The 19,087-nt window shown below is 42.3% G+C and overlaps 1 protein-coding gene and 1 long non-coding RNA gene across 10 annotated transcripts in view; one reads left to right on the top strand and one right to left on the bottom strand.

Moving 5' to 3' along the window:
• TNRC6B (trinucleotide repeat containing adaptor 6B) overlaps window positions 1–11,841 on the bottom strand; it is a 135,838-nt gene extending 123,997 nt beyond the window's left edge. For 3 of the 9 annotated variants that reach the window (XM_042050595.1, XM_042050596.1, XM_042050594.1), the window contains exon 1: window positions 11,600–11,837. The gene's annotated coding sequence lies outside the window, so the exon portion shown is untranslated. Of the gene's footprint in view, window positions 1–11,599 lie in introns of all 9 variants that reach the window. The other 6 variants (XM_042050592.1, XM_042050593.1, XM_042050599.1 and 3 more) reach the window with 5 other exon arrangements.
• Window positions 11,842–12,681: 840 nt separating this feature from the next.
• Window positions 12,682–19,087, top strand: part of LOC121675298 — a 31,154-nt gene continuing 24,748 nt past the window's right edge. Inside the window, exon 1 of the long non-coding RNA XR_006020038.1 lies at window positions 12,682–18,580. This is a non-coding gene — a long non-coding RNA (uncharacterized LOC121675298). The remainder of the gene's footprint in view (window positions 18,581–19,087) is intronic.

Here is a 19,087-nt window from a genome sequence, read left to right as displayed (position 1 = left end):
ATAGCAGTGCAGCACTGGCTAACAATCCAGCCCATTTCAAATCATACATAATCTGTCTTAACCACAGCTAGTATTAAATACTTCAATTTTGGTTTTGCAAAACATAACCAACTTCCAGGAATTAAAAGAAGTTCAGAACTATCAGCTTACCACCATACATCTTTCAAATATCAGCTGCTGTTGTAACTAAACAAAAACATCACATACTCAATTAGGATATTGGGAAGTTTGCTTAGTCATTCCTAACTTCAAAACAATACAGAAATATTTCATGGTTTTTCATCTACAGCACACTGGCAGTGTAACAGTAATGATTTACTATAAAAATTATACAGGACAACCCAGGTCTCATTGTGATGGTAATTCTCCACTTCACTTTTCAAGGCTGAAGATGGAAACATACCTTGTAACCAATTAGAAATAATTTGGTAGAAGGAGAGATACTACTGGTGCTTGAGAAGAGGATTTGCAACCTCCTTATTTCACATGGTTTAGAACAATCTCTTTGCATTACTTAGGTGGAAGGAAATCCAGGAAGGATTAGTACTTCAAGGAAAAACGAACTAAAGATATCACTCTAAACAAAGCAGCTGGGAGGAATGGGAAAAGGCGGAAATCCTCAATCTCTTACAAAAATAAAGAATCCAGAGAGGAATATTCAGGAACGGCAGTCACATACCCCACAAAATCACTGTGGTGTTCTACAGCAAAACATGACATGAAAAAGGGTGTCCATTATGTTTAATTTAGTGCTGCACAACTTCATATTTTGTTCAGTATTAAATTCCTTGCACTGATGTTTTTGGTAATATATGGAAAATGTTTCAGCTGTTTACATAGATATGACACAAGTACTTTTAACAAGATAAAGAACTGTAACTTGAAAAAGGTATCATATACATTAGTCTGTACTGCTCTTCTTGAGTAACATGAGAACAGAAGGACTATAAAGAAGTTAAAGACAACCTATACAACCAAAACACAAGTCCCACTTCACAGCACTTAAGTCTTTTTACATGAACAGCTCAAATACAAACTAACAAACCATTTCATGAAACAGAACCCTCCTGAAGATGTCAGGGGGTTTTTAAAACTACACAACATGATCTGCTTGAGAAAATCCAACCATGAGTGAATTTGTGGGTTTTTTCTCATTAAAGAACATTTGAGTCAACATTAAGGGAGACATGTAAAATATGCAAAAAGATACTTCTCAAATGGTCCTAAATCAGACTTCAATTTAGTAAATCCTGTCTCTAGCCTTTGAGTCTAAAGACAGTCTTGAAATATAAAGACACAATATTTCATCATCACCTTCCTGGTGTTCCAAACCATTTACATAAACAATATTTAAGATGTTAAATGTTTCTCCTCTCACTAAAAAAGTAAACTGAAAAGACTACTTTAAAAAATGTTTTGCTTACACCTTTTTGCCACTTTCTACTGCACAAAGCAGCACTTTTCTGCTCATACCAACTTTGCTAAAGAATCCATTAAAGGTTACAGTGAACATAAAAGGTATTTGTCTTCACTTAGCTACAGCAGCCTATTGTACAGTACATATGCTACATATCACTTCTCAACTGTAATCAAGGTTACATCACAACTATAATCAGCCAAAGGCTGCCAAGCAGTTAAGTTTTCCAAAGTCCTTTGTGCTTTGTCCCACTGTCTTTTCAATGTGACTGAAGCATATATAGACACACATTTATGTGCATATACACATATATGTGTATATATATAACAAAACATCCTCAAAATTATTTCTACCTTTTCTCTTCAAGACCTTCAACACTCTACACCACAACGTTTACGAAAACTACCAAACTGAGGTTGTTGGGAGTACTCTATCTTAACTGACTGACAGCGCCTTTTTGACAGTCAGAACCATAGCAAGAGTTGTGATGATACCTGGAGCAGCAAGGAATTAAAATACAGTGAGTTGAGAATACCAGCTGCTTTCTACATTCCACATCAAAGTTTAACCCACTCAAGAGATTTGTTTTGCAAAGTTGGAAACAAACTATCACTTAAAAAACCCCAATCTTCTCAATTGCTCTTCTCTGGTTCTATCAGGTCTTGCACATTATCGGTTTTCAGGCACTGAAAAGGGCTACTTCCCACTGCTAATGCTGCTACTACTTGTTAGCAGTAGCAATGCTCAGAATCCCAATGGCACAAAAGCAGCCATTACCATAAGTATTACAACTATCATGGCATTTAATGGTGCCCCGGTGGCAAAAAAGGCACACAATCAACATGCTCAAGATGCCTACAATCCACGTATACCAGCATTCCCAAGGATTCAGCACTGCCGGAGCAACACCAGTGCAACCAAGACTTTATTTCAGGGCATTTGCAAAGTGACAAAGTCTTCAGAATAGAGAGGACCAGAGTTCTCTAAGGGGCGGTGAAGAGAAGAGTGGATGTTACACCAGACCAGAGACACTAAGTATTTTTCTCCATCTTAAGCAAAACGTTGTGATGAGTGAGAAGCCTGCCTCTCAACAGCTCAACTTTAAACCTGAAAGCTATAAATAACTCCTTTACTGCTGATAATCCCAACAGAATCACCCTGTCAGATTATTCACACCACTAAAGTCAACTCAGGATCGAAGGTTTGCTTTCGTACCACCAGTAACACTCATCAAGTCCTATATGGCAGTGTTTATCAAACCCAGCAGTAGTAACTAAACTAAAATTGATAAGGTGGTAAGCAGCCATGTGCAGAGGAAAGGGGGAAGGGTGGTTTATACACTGACAGCAGCAATTACAAGAGCTGAAGACAACGCTACTAAAAATCATTCACATGCAGGACAGGACTGGAAGATACCATACCTTTCAAACGATCTCGTTCTTAAAATCTTCGTGTATTTAATTATGAGAGTATCAAAGTTACCTGTCTTAAACCACCCTTTTGTTTTGTTTGTTTTCACAGTAAGAGCTGTGTTGTTAAGGAATTCACACCAGCAGGGCAATACCGGTGCTAAGTCCTCCAGCAGCCACGAAGGCAGACAAGCATCCTCTGCTGCCCAAGAGAAGCTCTAGGTCTTGGCACTGCACCCCATAATGCAGCCTCGGGCAGAAGATTATGGCCAGACTGAGCCAGGACACAGGCAGGAAGAAGGGCAGGGGAGTGTGATGGAGAATGAAGGTTAAGTCACAATCTGCTTTTTCTGTTTTCTAAACTTCACTCTTTTATAGCTTATACCCTGAAATTTTCCAAAATAATGTTCCATATTTATCTCACTTCTAATGATTAATAACAGAGGGGTTCTTTTACACAAAGACATTTTGACTTCCCACTAACATGATTATACATGCAGAGAAGTCCAAGATCTTAGCGCTATTATTGTCAAAGAAAACAAATGCTGAGTTGTTAAGCAAATAATTCTAAACTATAATTGCAAACACCAACTTTGAACATAACCAGCTGCCAAATAGAACTTCATCAATATTTATAGCATGACATCAGTCTGAATTGTACTTTTCAGCTATTTCAGCACCTAAGAAAGGAACAGGAAGCTAACTTTCAAAAACCTGTTTTATATTCAATAATGTTTTTTCAATCTTCAAAGAAATAAGGCAATACACTCATTTTTATGGCTAATTTTTAAATTTAAAAGCACAGTGCAAGTTATTAGCGATACAATGCTAGTCCTCAACACTGCAATCTTTGCTGAACATGTTTAGTTAGTACTACTGAATTTGGAACTACTTGCAAGAAGAGCTTCAGACCTGCTCAACTATGTGTGAGGTCAGGGCCCTAAATTTTCAGTCTTTTGGGTTTGGCACAAAAGAGTTCTTCAACTTTCTCATCTTATTTCCTCTGAAAGTGGCATTTAAAGGAAAGGTAACCCAGCTTTATTATTAACACCAAAATCATAAAAGTCTGCCTTTAGGCTACCTATTTGAACTACGCGACAACTGATTTCCACAGTCAAGCTCTCCCACCATATTTAAAAACCTAACTCTTGAAATTTGCCCCGAGGTTTGAATGTTCTTCACTTACATGTTACTTTTTGTTCATCTTTCATTAAATCTGAAAATGCAGTAACACAAATTCTCAATTATTTTTTGTCCAAACTTTGCAAGACTAAAGTTACTTTTAGTTTATTTACATGCCCAGCCGTGGCAAGGGCGAGATAAGCTAATACACAGTATCCATACACAAGGCAGTGCCAGTTTATCTAGTTACCTTAAACTGGTGAAAGCAACATTATCCAGCATTGGTTAAGAACAGGGTTAGCGCTGGAGACGGAACAGACTAATTATGTCACTGTATTCTTGCCCTCAGGCCACCACAATGTAACACTGTCAGGAGCGTTTTCCTTTGCTTAGTAGACAATGTTAAAAAGTACTTGATACAATGGACTTCTACCTGTTTTCTCCACAGTCTAATTTAGTTTTCAATCAACAGGAAGTTCTTCTCAGTATGAATCTATTTTCTGCAATACATGAATTGCCAGGGACAGGGAAGAGAAAATTGGACTTTCAACATGGAAGAACCAGAGGAGTTAACTTCCAACAAATGAGAGCATTATCAGCCAGTTTTGGTTGCTTCTACAAGCACTCTGAAAATCAAAACGGCCAAGCAAAGAAAATTATAGACAGCTAATCTACTGCAAGTGTGGAGTTTAAAAAATGTGTGAAAAAGCCTAGCTCTGCAATAAAATACATCTTCCCCCTCTCAAGTACCATTTAGCAAAGTGAGTGTCATCAGAAACGTAGGCAACTTCCCCTAACCTTTTATTAAATATAACAGAAACACTGAACACCAACAAAAATCTACACTTGTTCTTCATGCTGTCACCACACCAGCTGCAGAAAGTAGAGGAGCAGACCCAAACATCTATCCATGCAAAAAGCACAGCTACAACAATAAAACCTCAGTTTTAGCTTTACTATCCCACTTTGCCTTCAAGGGCTAGGAAAAACAGGAGCGGAGCCTGTATGAAATCACCACAAAAAAGACACTTATTATGAGGGGCAGGGAAATACTATAGTGTTATAGGGAATAGTATAAAGACAAGATCCATTTTAAATGTGAGGATCCATTTCAAATGTGAGAAAATATTAAGTACTGAATTTTTTTTTTTTTTTTTTGCAATGTCAATGAAAAATGGTATGAATCCTAATGGCCACAAACAAGCACTGTGGCTTGACTCTCTCATTTTTGTTCTCATCAAAAGTTCTCATCACTCATTTGCATTTTTAATTTGCAAGAATAGGCATCTGATAAATGCAACTCAAACCTGGTAAGACAGAATCTCAGCCATTTGACAAACAAAAATACAAAAAATTTAATTTTAAACAATTTTTTTATCAGAATCCAAATACATATGGGAGGATAAGAATTTAAATTACAATGGCTGTAGTATTAAAATTTCCTGCATAAACACACATTCGTGCCAAAGCGCTCTTTTTTTAGCTTCTTACTTAAAACAGTCAAGTGGAACTTAAAAAACAAGCAAACAAAAATTCCAAAATAAAAACCCCAAACATAACTATCAGAATAAATATATTCCCAACACAGAGTGAAACTGCTATATTTACAGCAATATAAGAATGTTGTTATAATAACGCCAATACATCCAGGAAAAATCTCAATGCATAAAAAAATCCCAGAGGGGGTCACAAAGAAAGATACAAAACCCCATAAAAGTAGCTGACAATGCTTTAAAGCAAATATTTAGAGCAATATGTATTATGGCCTTCTTTCTTAAAGGGATTTTGAGCTGCTTCAGATCAAGGATGGATCATAATTCATTCTGCAGTGAAGTATATTTTGGTCTTTGTAAGAAGCTGGGGTGAGGGGACACATCATCCATTCCTCTATCTCAGAGGCAAATTTTTTAAATCAAAACATTATCCTAAAGCTTTTTCACAAGTTCCTCGTCATTCCTCATGCTAGTTGCACCCTCTAATACTATTAACTTATGGCTTCTCAAGTCACGGTGCGCAAGCAACAGAAACTTCAGACATCTGAAATAGTATTTCACTGCAATCGTAAAGTGAGTGAGTGTATAGGTGACTTAATCTTCTACAAAATCTAACTTCTGGAAAAGCTTTTAAATCACAAAGTTACTGTACTGCTCTATAAAAAGCAGAATATACTGTCAGCTGTAATAAGAAAATAAAATGTACTCTGTGGCACTCCCATCTTCTCCAGAAAGAGACATCAGATTATTTCTGGGACATTTGGGGATCCTTAGAAGAGAGCTAAAAGGTTCTCAAATGTACAGGAGAAGACCTGGACAAACTGGATTTCTTCAGCTCTTGAGACACAGAAGTTCATAACTAGAGAACACAGGCACCAAATTTCTGAGTAATTTGTATCTCTTGGCTGTAAGAAGCAGCGAGACAAGAGGACCTACTCCCATTATCACTGGTGGATCACCCTAAAGCTGAAATATATTTAGTCCACAGTAGACTGGCAAGTCCCTGAAGAGGTCCTTCTATTCGCTAGAGACGGGTTTTCTGTCTCTCCTACCACTTGTGATATTGTTGTGAGATTTATGCAGAGAGGTCACAAAGCCAGGGAAGTTGGCAATGAGATTACCTTGGAGCAACCCAGGAGTTTCTTAGTTCTGGTCATGTGGAGACCTATTGGGCCAGTCCTAAACAAGAAGACCAGCAAACAGCTTTCCAAACATTTAACTTCTGGATTTAAAATCATACACTTAATTTAACTAGTGAAACTCTCTCACAAAGTCTACCTTTGCCACGTGAACAACACACTAGAGAACTGCAAGAACAACCAGTGTTTGTGGTAAGAAAAAAAGAGGGACTCGAGTAGGAAAAATCTCCTGCAACCCTAGGATACAAGATGATCAGAGGAACAGGAAGAAGCATTTCCAACAAACAAAATCGAGGCCAGAATCTGAAAAATCCTCAAACTTAGCAGAAGAAAGCCAACAGTATTCACAAAAACTATGTTCTTTATCAACTACTACGAAATCAAAGGGCATAAATTTCTCCTATTACAGAACAGACTTTACTAATGAAAAACCCAATACACTACTGAAAAAGTCTGCCAGGTTGTTTTTCTTTATAGCACTTTTTATGACACTCTCAAGAGTCATGATAAAATTATAGAATACATCAATGACTTTTACTTCATTACTCAGATGAATTAGAGGACTTCCCCTGACACAAGCAACATGATATTATTGTATCAGTCTGACAGGGGATTAGTCAAAAGGTATCTAAAATTATCAACTCTTTGTTTTGCAACTTTGCTTCTAATCCTTTCATCCACTAATTAGCTTTCCAGCCTCCCATCTTCTGTCTAACATGGTCAAAATATATCAACTTCCAGGTTATTTTTTACACGTTTATTCTGACCAGTATCCTGTAGCACGCAGCACAAGTGCTGCCTTATGATACCTCCCATTTCTCCTGACAAGCAGGATGTTGCTCCACAGACTTAAAAGCTAAACTGGCTAAGAGCTGCTTTCAGATCCATTTCACTTTTTTAAGTAGATATTTTAAAAAATTTAAACAGTGCAAGTCTCAGATAGAACATTAACTTGCTTCCCAGATTTTCTCACTGAGGAACTATTGTGTTTTTTCTAATCCACAGACATTAAATCAGGAAATACATGCACGATATCCAATTTCAGAACTACTAAAGCTGGCAGGGCCCAGAAACGCAATCCGTACTGACTAGCTGAAACTGGAAAAGGTCATCTCCATAGCTCACAACATGGTAAACACGGAGAACATCCAAACTCCAACCACAACCCTTACACTGATGAAAACTTAAAAACCTCAGAACATTGCCCTACAACATGATGCAAACCATAATAAGTGCAAAAACACCCTCTCCCTCTAACCGCTATAAGAAGGCAAAGGGAAAAAATAAATTTAACATACTCACTGCCTACTGCTCTAAAGGAGAAAAAAATAAGTGACACCAACGCCTTGCAGCAAAGCATGTTTACTTCCCTGAAGAAATAGAAAATAATGAGTAAAAGTGCAACACAAAGAAGGCATGAACAGAAGAGAAATGTAAGGAAGTATCAGAGTTTTACTATCCGCTGAAAGGGACGGGGAACAGCAATCAGAATATCCTGATTACTCTCACCCCAGTCACCTCGCAAGCAGAAATACCAGCAGGCAACTACTTGTCTGACAGTGACAGCTGGCTCAAGTACCAAAAAGTGCTCCTATTTTTATTAGCAGATAGTAGCCAAAAGTTTCGTCTGGATTCACAAAAAATTAACATGAATTCTTCAGTCCATATTCCACACACTGCTGAAAGAACAAGTAACCTTAGCACGTAAGTTTTATCTGAAAATGGAGAAAGACAGTAAATTCTAAGTTAATTAAGACTGTTAGCAAGAATATATGTCTGTTTCTACCACAACTGGTCAAACCATTAGAAATACGCGTTACTGTTTGCTCAACATCTCTGTGCTGGGTTCTTGCAATTAGAACTGAAGACTGACATTCTCTTGCTATTCTTTCCCTAAGGCAGTGAAACATTTCATGACTGAAATTTCTGAAAACGCAAGAAACAGATCATTAAAAGCAATTCCAGAGCAAACACATTTTATAAGCACTGAGGCGACAGAAAACTTTTAGCTTTAAAGAAAGCCAGTGGTACATATGTGCTAGTATCAGGTACTTCCCTCCTTTACTTACGTGCTAAACAGGCTTCATTTATCCTGTGAAGACAAACAATGCCAGTTCTTCACAAAAACACAGCTACTGACACAAATTACACGCGGGTTAAGGATGAGTGAAAAATAAAAACTAATGATAAAGAAGTGAATAGCTGTAAGATGCAAGGTATGCTGTAAGTAGAAGTATTGCAGAGTTTGTGAACCTAATCGCAGCACTACGAGCCATTACTGAGGAAAGCCATTGCAAAGAAACTGGAAAATGACTGTTAATTGTTATTACTGCACAAAGCAGACAATATCTATGTATAAAAAGATTTCCAAGAAAATAAACACAATAATGGCAATAATGACTAGAAGAGACTCTGCATCCAAGCATTTTGCAGAAAATGGAGAATAGAGTAACCAAACCATTAAGCAGACTATTAATAAACTCATCCAAGTCAACAACTAAGCTTCTTAGACTTATTCTATGATCTCCAGTTCATACTGCTTAATTGTAAATCCAATCTCTTCTGTGAGCAGAAATACACCAGCTTTACTAGGGGGGGAAAAAAAGAAAAAAATCACTCAAAAATCCAAGAGAACAAACCCCATTTTAACATATTTTCTAATTACTAATTCTACAGCAGTCCTTCAATTCTTTCCATCATTCTGGCTGGAGCTATTCATCCCACTGTTCTAGATGCAGCTATCGCCAGATATGATTTTTATTATGCATTACTTCTGCAAAAAAATTAATTTCTGATTGCATACTTGCTATGACAGGAGGCAGATCTAAGGTAAAATACGCTACCTCAGAACTACACAAAATTCTCTCCTGAAGCTTCCTCCTCTGAAGTCATCCTCCAACACCAAGTTTTAATGGTGAAATAAACATCACCAAGCAAAGCCATGACACACACTCAACCTAAATATTTTACTAGACTATTCGATCACACAAACTCTGGCAGATTAAGCTTTGTCAAGACTTTTACATCCAAACGTTTGAACTTACTATTTAAATGAAAGTGTAGATCTCTAGCTCAACTTGCAGGTATACAGAAACTGCAGTAATGCATTAATTCAAAAGTCTGCCTAATCAAGAGATACTGACTGGTTTATCATTACATTTTTTCCAGGACTTCCATATTACAGGGTTTAAGTGCTTCCCTTTAAGCATCCCAATAACATTTTGCCAATTAGCACTGAAACTTCTGAGCTAATTCCCTACATATGTATAGTTCTACACAGAATGTGGTATTTACAAAACGTTTACATGCAATATAGCTAAACAAGATAAAAGTAAATGTATAATGATGACCTCATCTAATCTCTACAAAGACAGATGTGCCTGCACCTTACTGCCCCAAAACCTCACAGCAGAAAATCTAACACACAGCTAACACCTCTCTGGGCTCCCTTCCCCCATCTCCAGCCTCAACTTTTTGCAGGGCAATTTCTTCGCTGAGGAATTGTCTAGTTACACCTGCAACTCAGTTAAACTCGGGTGGAAAGTCACCCCTGCAAACTCCTCCCTCGAGGTACATCTACCCAGCAGATCCTGCACTAACCACGGCTCATGCAGAAAACCTGGAACTTATCTCTCAAGTCGGGGCCTTGGGTAATGCAGCAGATGAGAGCATTCACTCACATCTCAACAGCACGTATTCCAAGGAATCTGTACCCTTAGAGAGTCACCACAGGAGAGAAGGGCATTGCTGAGCAACTTCGGTGTGGACAAACTAATTACAAAGCTGCTTGAACTTGTGCACGTATTTTAATAACCCTACGAATCAAAGCAATCACCTCTACAGGTGTCGCAGGAACTAATTTCCAAAATCCATTCATATGGATAGCGATTTTACTGGAAAACAATAGGTAAAACAGACCTTTCAAATACAGAGCTATACAACCCCAAAAGATCTACTATTTTGCAGGAAGAGTCACAGTTTTTGTAGAGGTTGTAAATGTGACACTGAACTCTAGCAAGTCATGCTTAAAATATAGTAATTAATGGATTGTAAAAAAAGGAAAGTTAACTTTGCAAAGAGCTATCTTAACAAACGTTCATAAGGCCAGTGAAATGTTACCATGGAAAAAACAAGTACTGTTTACAGCAGTGAGCGTCTCTACTTTAGCTAGGAAAACACTTTGTTGAGACTTCGATTTATTCAACAAGCCTCAGCTCTATGCTGTAGTAGAGCCTCCTACATGCACTTTCATAAAGCAGATCTGAGCTATCAAGATACCACGCTGCAGGCAGCGCTTATCCACAACCAGAGAAGCGTCTCCAGAAACAAACATTCCCGCATTTTGCTACAAACAGCTGGGGAAACTTTATTTTCCGCCTGGGACACACCTCTGAACACGGTCACTCTTCCCACCCACCCACTACATTCACACACACACACACACACACACACACCAGCATCACGTTCCACTCATCCAGCGCGGTTTGCAGTGGTACTAACGCAACCTCGGCTCTGTCCCCACACTACAGCACTTTTTTTTCCCCCATCTACACAACGGCTTCTCGGAGTCTTTCCGCCGCTGTACCTCCTGCCCGGCCTGGGTGATCCGGCGGGCGGGCGGGCGGGCGGGCGGCTCTTCCCCGGGGCCCTGTGTGGAGCCGGAGGGGGCGGCGGGGGGCACCGGGGCGCAGCCGCGGCGAGCGGCGGCCACACGTGAGGCGAAGAGGGGGCGGCGCTCGCCCGGCTGTGCCCCGGGACAGGCACTCGCCGGGGTCGGGGCGGGAGCAGCGGCCGCTCCGCCACCGCCGGGGCAGCGCCCTTGAGCCGCCACCGCTTGGGGCCCCTCCCGCCGGCCCGGCCCCCCCGTCCCTCCCCCGCCCCGCGGCACCGCGGCCCGGCGCCAGAGGCCCCTCAGAGACGGCGCGAGGGTCCGCAAGGCGGGAAGGGCTCCGAGGGAATCCCGCGGCGGGAGCTGGGACCGGGGATAGGGGATACGTGGGGGGCCCGTCCCGCACTCACCGCCGAGGCGCCGCCGCGGTGCGCTGAGCCCCCGTTCTTCTCAGTGCCGGGGGCGGCTCCGCCCGCCCGGGAAACACGAACCCCAGGAAGCAAAAGGCGAAGAAGCTGCGAAAAGCGTCGTCCCCCTCTCCCCCCCCCTCCGCCGGCCCCGCCAGAAAAACACCACCGGGGGGGGGAAAAAAAAAAAAAACCAAAACCAAACTTTCCTTGCCGCCGTCTCTCCCTCCCCCGAGGAGCACGAACCCAAACACACCGGGACACGCCCCCGAACCGCCTCTCGCACCGCCCATTGGACGGCGCCTCGCCGACCCTCGCGCTGATTGGTCGTTCTGCCTGCTCGTCTTCTCCTTCCTCTCCCCTTTCCGCGCCTGCACGCTGCCCATTGGGAAGAGTCTGGGCGATCTCTCCGCCCATTAGCCATGACCCACGTCAATCACAGCAGAGCACCGCCTCTCAGGGCTTTTGATTGGGCTCTCGCGTCACTACACGCTCAGTGATTGGCTGCATTTGCTGGCTGTCAGCAGTTACCCCCCTTCACATCCCTCACTGGCTCCCGCCCCTTCTTCCTCTGCCAGTTGGCTGCGATATTTGCCCCTTAAATGGGGCACTCGCTCGCCCGCTTCTATTTGTCCCGCCCTTCCGCCCTACGGATTGGGCTGTGGGTCGCACCCTCCGACTCCATTAGAGAAGGAATGTGCCCGTTACACCATAACAGCGCGGAAACCCGCCCACCGAGCCGCTCTCCTCGGCGGCTCCTGGGACCCTCCTCAACCGAGGCAAGGTTACATCAGTGTGTGCACTCATTTGCCGGCCGCACGGGCGATCGCGGGAATGGCCGTTCAGCGGCGCCGCGACACGGCACCGACGCCACACTGCGCACCCTCCTCAGCCACAGCTACGCTTCGCCCCGCCCCTCCACGTGCACGTGAGACAACTATTGGGCAGGGTAGGTGTCAGTCGTGCAGTTCGCGAAGCTCATTGGCCGGAATCCGACGCCTGCGCAGCCAACCGGCGACCGCCCCCTGGTGTCACCCGCCGGATGACACAGCAACCGTGAGCTGGGGGGGTGGGGAAAGGTAGGGTCGAGCTTTTGATTGGTTGGTTTCACTGTCAATCTCCCTGGAGGGAGGAGAGTGGGCGGGGCGATGGTGCGTGCCCGCCGCGCCCCACGTGGCCTGAGCAGCTGCGCACGTGACGGAGGCCCACGACCGGGAAAACTTGTGGAAAAGGGATTTGCGGTGACCACAGTGTCTTTCCTAAATGTAATCGTTACAAATACACGTTGATCTTCATTATCCGTGGAGTGGGCCGAGACAGAAACAGGACTGCGGGGGCGGTCGGTGGGAGGCTGAGGCAGGAGCAGGCCCGGGGACGCTTTCCTGGGAGGTGGTGTGAAGGCCGGGAGGAGCTGCAGCCGCCTGAGCCCTGGGGCTGGAAGCGCCTGCAGAGCAGGTGTGGGTCAGCACTGCTGCATCTCAGAACGGGAAGGACACAAATGGGAGGTATATAAGCAGGACCTGCATGGCACAAAGGATTAACAGAGCAGAACCCGAGGAGCATTGGAGTCTCCAAAACTGACAGAAAGCACTGAGGGGAATACATGGATAACAGAAGCATGTGGAGGATAAACTGGGAGCAAGAGGTTATCCTTGCTTGTACCTAATGTCTATGCTCGTTCTCATTCTCCAGTATATTTGAAGGCTGCTGTTCCATTGATGAGTGTCATTTCCTGACCTCGCCCACGGCTGCATGCCTGTGCAATCTTTCCATTTGATCTCCTCTGGAGAATCCTGTTAACAACCTGATCAGCAGAACCGTGGAGCAGCTGAAAGTGCCGTTTGGGTGCTGAAGAGAGAACTCGAGAAATGCGATGTGCCTGTCACCCTAGTGAACAGGTCTGTGGGTGTTCGGTGAAAACGTGCTCTGTCTTGGAAGAGCCACAGAGCCCTTTACAGGTTAGTCACCAGCAGGAGGGACAGCTGCCAGCACAGCACAGCCATGTGTGCTAGTGGCACAGACAGTGGACAAGATCCGTGCAAACTCAGGCTACACGAGTCAGTAAAGAGCAGTGAATCTTCTGATGGCTTCTCCATTCAGTAATGGTAACTGATTTTTACATTGATTGGTGGGAAAAGAGCTCCATTAATATGAATGTGACTTCATACTGGATGTGTACATACTTGTTACTGTAGTGCTGTAAGGAATACAAAAGGCTCTGCAAAAATCAATACGAATTAGTAATATAACTTTTGGATGCACTTTGCCTCTCTTCCTCATTGTTTATTCAGTGTGTGGGAGCTGTCTGTGTCCTGTCTATCCACATGTATTTTTCATGTTGTAAGCAGACATCACTAATACTCCAAGAGTACAGGTTGCACGCTTTGGGAGAGAAGGATCTGTCCAAGATGCTGACCTTGTATTTGCCATAAGTAAAAAAATAATTAAATAATTTCCCTCTGTAAACTCTCTTTCCCCTTACTGGTGTTCTTTTGTGAGTGCTCCTTTCTATGTTTTGCTCAGGGTGTGCAGGTGAAGGAATATGATTTGTTTTGTATAAGCCTAGGGAGCCAGATATTTTCATTTCGGAGGAGCAAAAGATACCACTCTCCCTTGTTCCTGTAGTTTCACACTACAAAACAAATTTGAACTGTGGAAAGCAAGCAGATTTTGTTGGTTTGGCTGAAGTTATAATGGATGACTCAGGAGTTCCCACCCAGGTTCACCCGTGGATTTGGAAGGAATCACAACTTCCAGTCATGTTCTGGTTCTCATGAAGTCCAAATGCTTAGGAAAAAAATAATTCTTGCTGGTTTTTTCATACCTCCCCAATACCAGTCCTATCCAAAAAATGAAACAAAGTTGGACAGTGAAATCGCATTTTTTCAGCCACTGGATGTCAGTATTACACTACCACTGTGGGGCCTTTCCAGGTGCTGGGAAAGGTTGGATTTCTTTGGGGTGAAAATCTTTCCGCTCTGACAGTGAATTGATGAGAAAAACCATTATAGCTTTGGGGATTGGTCTCACTGCAGTATGAGTGTGCTCTTTGGCTCCTCAGGAAACAGGCTGGGACCCTGCCTGCAGAGCATCAAACCTCACACAGCTTGTAGCCAGAGAGACAGACAGACTTCAGTGTTGGGGTCAATTCCACAGCCTTTTGACTCTTACGTTATGAAAATACATCACCTCTTCTTTTTTAAAATGTACTTGTTATAAATACTGCATCTGACAGGGATACAGTCCAGAAGAAGCCTGCATGAAGGCTAAACGTGTCTAAACAAAATGTGCTGCCAGCTTGGGACAATTCTGAATGCAGGAACGAGAGAAGACAAGAATTTAGAAACAGCTTTGATATTTGGAATTTGTAGTTAGTGTTTTTGAGATCAGACACTGGTTTATTGTTTCCAAAAGTGCCATGATGTGATTTTTTTTTATAGGCGTGCTAGGTTTTTAAGTTAATGTACCCAAATGAGCTCTGGATAGTCAGTCACTAAAAACTACTGATACTTTCAGAAAAGGTCTTTGCTAACCCTGCCTTTTTTTCTGCTTTGCATGCCCTAAGCAGCAGCTGTCTTGTGGAAACAGAAAGGAACCAACTACTTACCTGCATAGTGATTAAGAGAAAGGTTACTTTTTGGAAAGCCACAGTCAAGTGTGTGCTGATGCTCTTTATGGTGCCCTATGTTTAAGTGTTTTCACATGAAACGTGACATTTAACACATGATATAATGCTGTGCTTTATCTGTGTCTAAAATGCAGGCAGCACTGGAAAAGAAGATTGCTGTTGTTAAAAAAATTATTCATAAAAAAGTAATAAAAGAACTGATGTTCTCTTGTTCTATATAAACACAGGCTGATTAGATTATTTGCTTACTTACATCTTTCCCCTGGAAGCTGCTTTTTAATCCATCCTTTTCCTAGAAGACTTCAGGGAAGTTTCAGCAGGGATATGGCATCAATATATGAGGGGAATAAACCATAAATATTTACAAAGATTTTGATCCTGTTTAAATATCCTTATTTAAAAGTATTTATCCTAATAATTACTTTCAGCAGAGACACCTGCTAAGAATTCAGCATTTCCTATTTCCTTCAACTGAGTGATGAGAAGTTTTCTCAGCCATTCTTGTGCATCCTTCGTGGAACTTTTCAGGGAACAAGCAAGGGAGAGGAAGTAATACTTCATATGCCTGGGAGCTGTAAAAATGGGGACAGAAAAAACGGATTTGTGTTTAAAATAGAGAAGAACAGATTTCAACACAATTATTCTCTCGCCACCCATAACAGCAGAGAGAAACACAAAAGAGCAGTTTAAGGAAAAACAAAGTAATGAAGACTAGAATTAAATTAAATAGCAAGAGGAAATTAAGGAGATGTCATGTAATTTTCAAATTTGTATGTTGGTCACGTGATTAGTGCTACCATTCCTGCTTTACAAAAAAACCCTAAAAATATCTTTAATGACTCTTAGTGCTCAGGACCTGAGCTTTAAGTCCCAGTCAGACACCTCCACGTCTATAACTGTTCTTAATATAGTAGGCTTATTTTGACATTACCTATTTTTATGTGTCATACCCAGGAAAGACATGCCGTTGCAATAGAAACAAGAGCAGTTTATGCATGTCTGGGGCACAGTGCTTAGCAGAAGTTTCAATTTGTTGTGCTGTCATACTCACATTATATTGTTGGAAGGAAAAGGGAGAAAGAATATTGTCAGCCCACAGCTAAAGGGAAAAATTGTTAATATGACAGCAGTGGTTTTAAATAGAGAATAATTCATAATACTACTTCGTTTTGTTTTTGCTGGAGGCAAAATTAAAACAATGCTTCATTAACATTATTTGAAGCTATTTTAAATACAGCTATTTTCAGCAAAACAATGCTAACATGTGGAGGTTTTTTAATGAAAAAAGCAGACAATTAGGAAAATATTTTGAAAAATATTGTAGTCTTTTATGCAGTCTCTTTTTGCCAATTTTTTTCCCCTATGTTTAGTCCTGAAAGTGAACCAGCGAGCTCATAGGAGTTATCAGCTAGCAGTTATGCTGAGGCTGGAAGTTATGCAGCTCTTCAGACAAGATTTTTATTGACTTTTAACGTTCCCATTCCACTGTCTTGGTTGGATCTATGATACTCAACAGCAGTAGCAGCCTAAAACTGTTTTGCAAAATTGTTTTGTGTCACCTTTAGCTGAATCTAAATGGAATCTAAAGTATAGGTAGGTGAAAGCAATTATAGCGTTTTATTGTTACAGGTCCACTTTCATCATCAGGACTGCATTAGAATTTTACAGCTAAACATAGGGTAACTGCTATAGGCACTTTGTTCTCCAAGGTTCAGATCGACCTTGGAGTTTCTGTTTCTCCCAAATTAGCCAGTTTTGTGAGTTGTACTCATTTGTGTACCCACTTCTGTCACCCAGCTCCATCCCAACACAAGAATCGGGTTTTGAAGAAAAAAAGAGGCCTGGGCACATTGCTGCCGGTTCCTTCCCTATGCCACAGGGAGTATGATATATATATGCCCTTGCTCTTGCAAAAGGGAAATATCACACATGTATGATCAATACTGATGCTGGGGAAAGCTCCCACCTGTCCTTCTATAGCAAACTCTACTAGGACAGCAAGAGCATGGGATTGTTTTTTGTTTCTTAAATCATTATTCTTATTTTCTGGGAGTTGTATCTGTGTAGTAATTTAAGATGGCAGCTTTCCAAGGCTTTGCTGTGGTTCTAATTTAATTGAGTATGCTGTTTAATTTTTTAACTTGAGCTTTTTCCTCATATTCAAAAGGACTCCCGTTGTCCTTTATTATTAATGAGATCAAAGCAAGCAGAATGGCTGCCATTTCTCCTTAGTCTGGAAGTGAAACTATCCATAGTAGAAAAGCTCAGTGCTGTCTGCACTTGTCAGCAGCCCTGAAAGCAATACCATCAGCAAAGCATCTGCCTTTCTTTGGTCTGGTGAGCTGGACACAGACAGTGAGGAGGAATAATGCTCTGCCAGAAAAAACAGATGAGGAAACAAGGATGGCACCTGCAGAACAGGGGACAGGCTGAAGAGTTACTGTGGGGTGGGGCACTGGAGTGTGCACAATGCAGGGCAGAAAACCTGAGGGGGGAAAAAAATAGGTTTCTTTTTCTAATGTGTGGAAAAGTGTGCCTCTTCCAGGCAGCCCAGGTGAAAAAGAAAAAAAAAAAAAACCCGACCACAAAAGTTGCCATCAATTTTGATAGGAATTTAAAGATGCAGTATGACTTTGTACTCTCATACACTCTGGAATGTGGTTGTATTATTCCCCCTTCGTGGCTTCCTTCCCAAAGTTTCCAAAACAGGTGTTTCATGGAGAAGCATACAGTTATATTTCCATAAAAACCAGAACAACAAAAACTCACCAGAAACTCCATGCATATCTGAGTTTTAACTGGACGGCTCACTGACACTTGCACAGGGGCCAGAGTCCAGGGTGCCAGGACCCAAGGGTAGAAAGCAAGAATAATTCTGAAAGGGAGCATCATCAGTAAGAAAGAGGAGGAAAAAACCAGCTGAAAGATAGCATAAAACTGAGACCGGTAGAAAAATGTGGTCACTGAAAATCTCAGTGCAAGGCAGAATGAAGGTGATGGTGGGGAAAATGTGGGGAAGATCTTATGTGGCAGGGAGTGGGAAGCCCTCTGGGAGGTTTCTTGGCTCGTGGGCCAGCACTGCGCGCAGCAGGACGTGCTCTGTCCTCACACGGAGCTCTCAGGAGCTGCGCTCTTCTCCTCGCCCCGATCAGCCAAGACCCTGCAGAGAGAACTGCGTGGGGAGGCAGGAGGGAGATGACGGCAGCAGCGGGCTGTGAGTACCAGGAGGAAGAGCTGTGAAGGGAAATGGCCCAGGGTCACCCCGCGTGAGGTGTTGTGAACCCTGAGGAAGGCGGCAGGAGTTGTTCCCATGATTTTGCCTCCAGCAGCTCGGGAACAAAGAGCAGCCACGCTGGGTGAGCCAAGCTCTTTTTTCTTTACTACTCAAAGCTGATTACTTGCAAACCCCATGACTCACTCACTGTCCCAGCTCTGCTTCTGCAACAGTTAGCAGCAAAGTCAACCCAGGTTTATGAGTATGGCTTTCTGTGTCACCTCCTCAGGGGAAATCTGCCAGCAGTTTCCCTGTGGCTGCCACGGGATCAGTTGCTGGGAGTTCAAGGTGGGGCTGTGTGGGCAAAGCCCTCAGGACCACGCCTGGGAACAATTCCTGGTACTGGGAGATGATCTTTTAGGGGACACTAAAAAATTATGTGCAGGCTCCACCACAGAAAGAAGACCCATTTGCTCAGGAGCTACAACAGTATTTAGTCCACTGTGCTATTTTCTTTTTGCATGAGGAAGGAAAGGCGATCAAAATTCCAGTGGATTTCATCAAGCACAAATGACCCTTCTAATAACACCAGGTTCTCTCTTCCTCACTCCAGAAAAAGCCAGGGCTTTTCTTCTAGTCCTGCCCTAAA

Source organism: Corvus kubaryi, unplaced genomic scaffold, assembly GCF_017639235.1.
Source record: "Corvus kubaryi isolate FWS band 111438036 unplaced genomic scaffold, C.kubaryi_AGA036_p1.0 74, whole genome shotgun sequence".
Classification (NCBI taxonomy): domain Eukaryota; kingdom Metazoa; phylum Chordata; class Aves; order Passeriformes; family Corvidae; genus Corvus; species Corvus kubaryi.
This window is presented reverse-complemented; position numbering and strand designations above follow the sequence as displayed.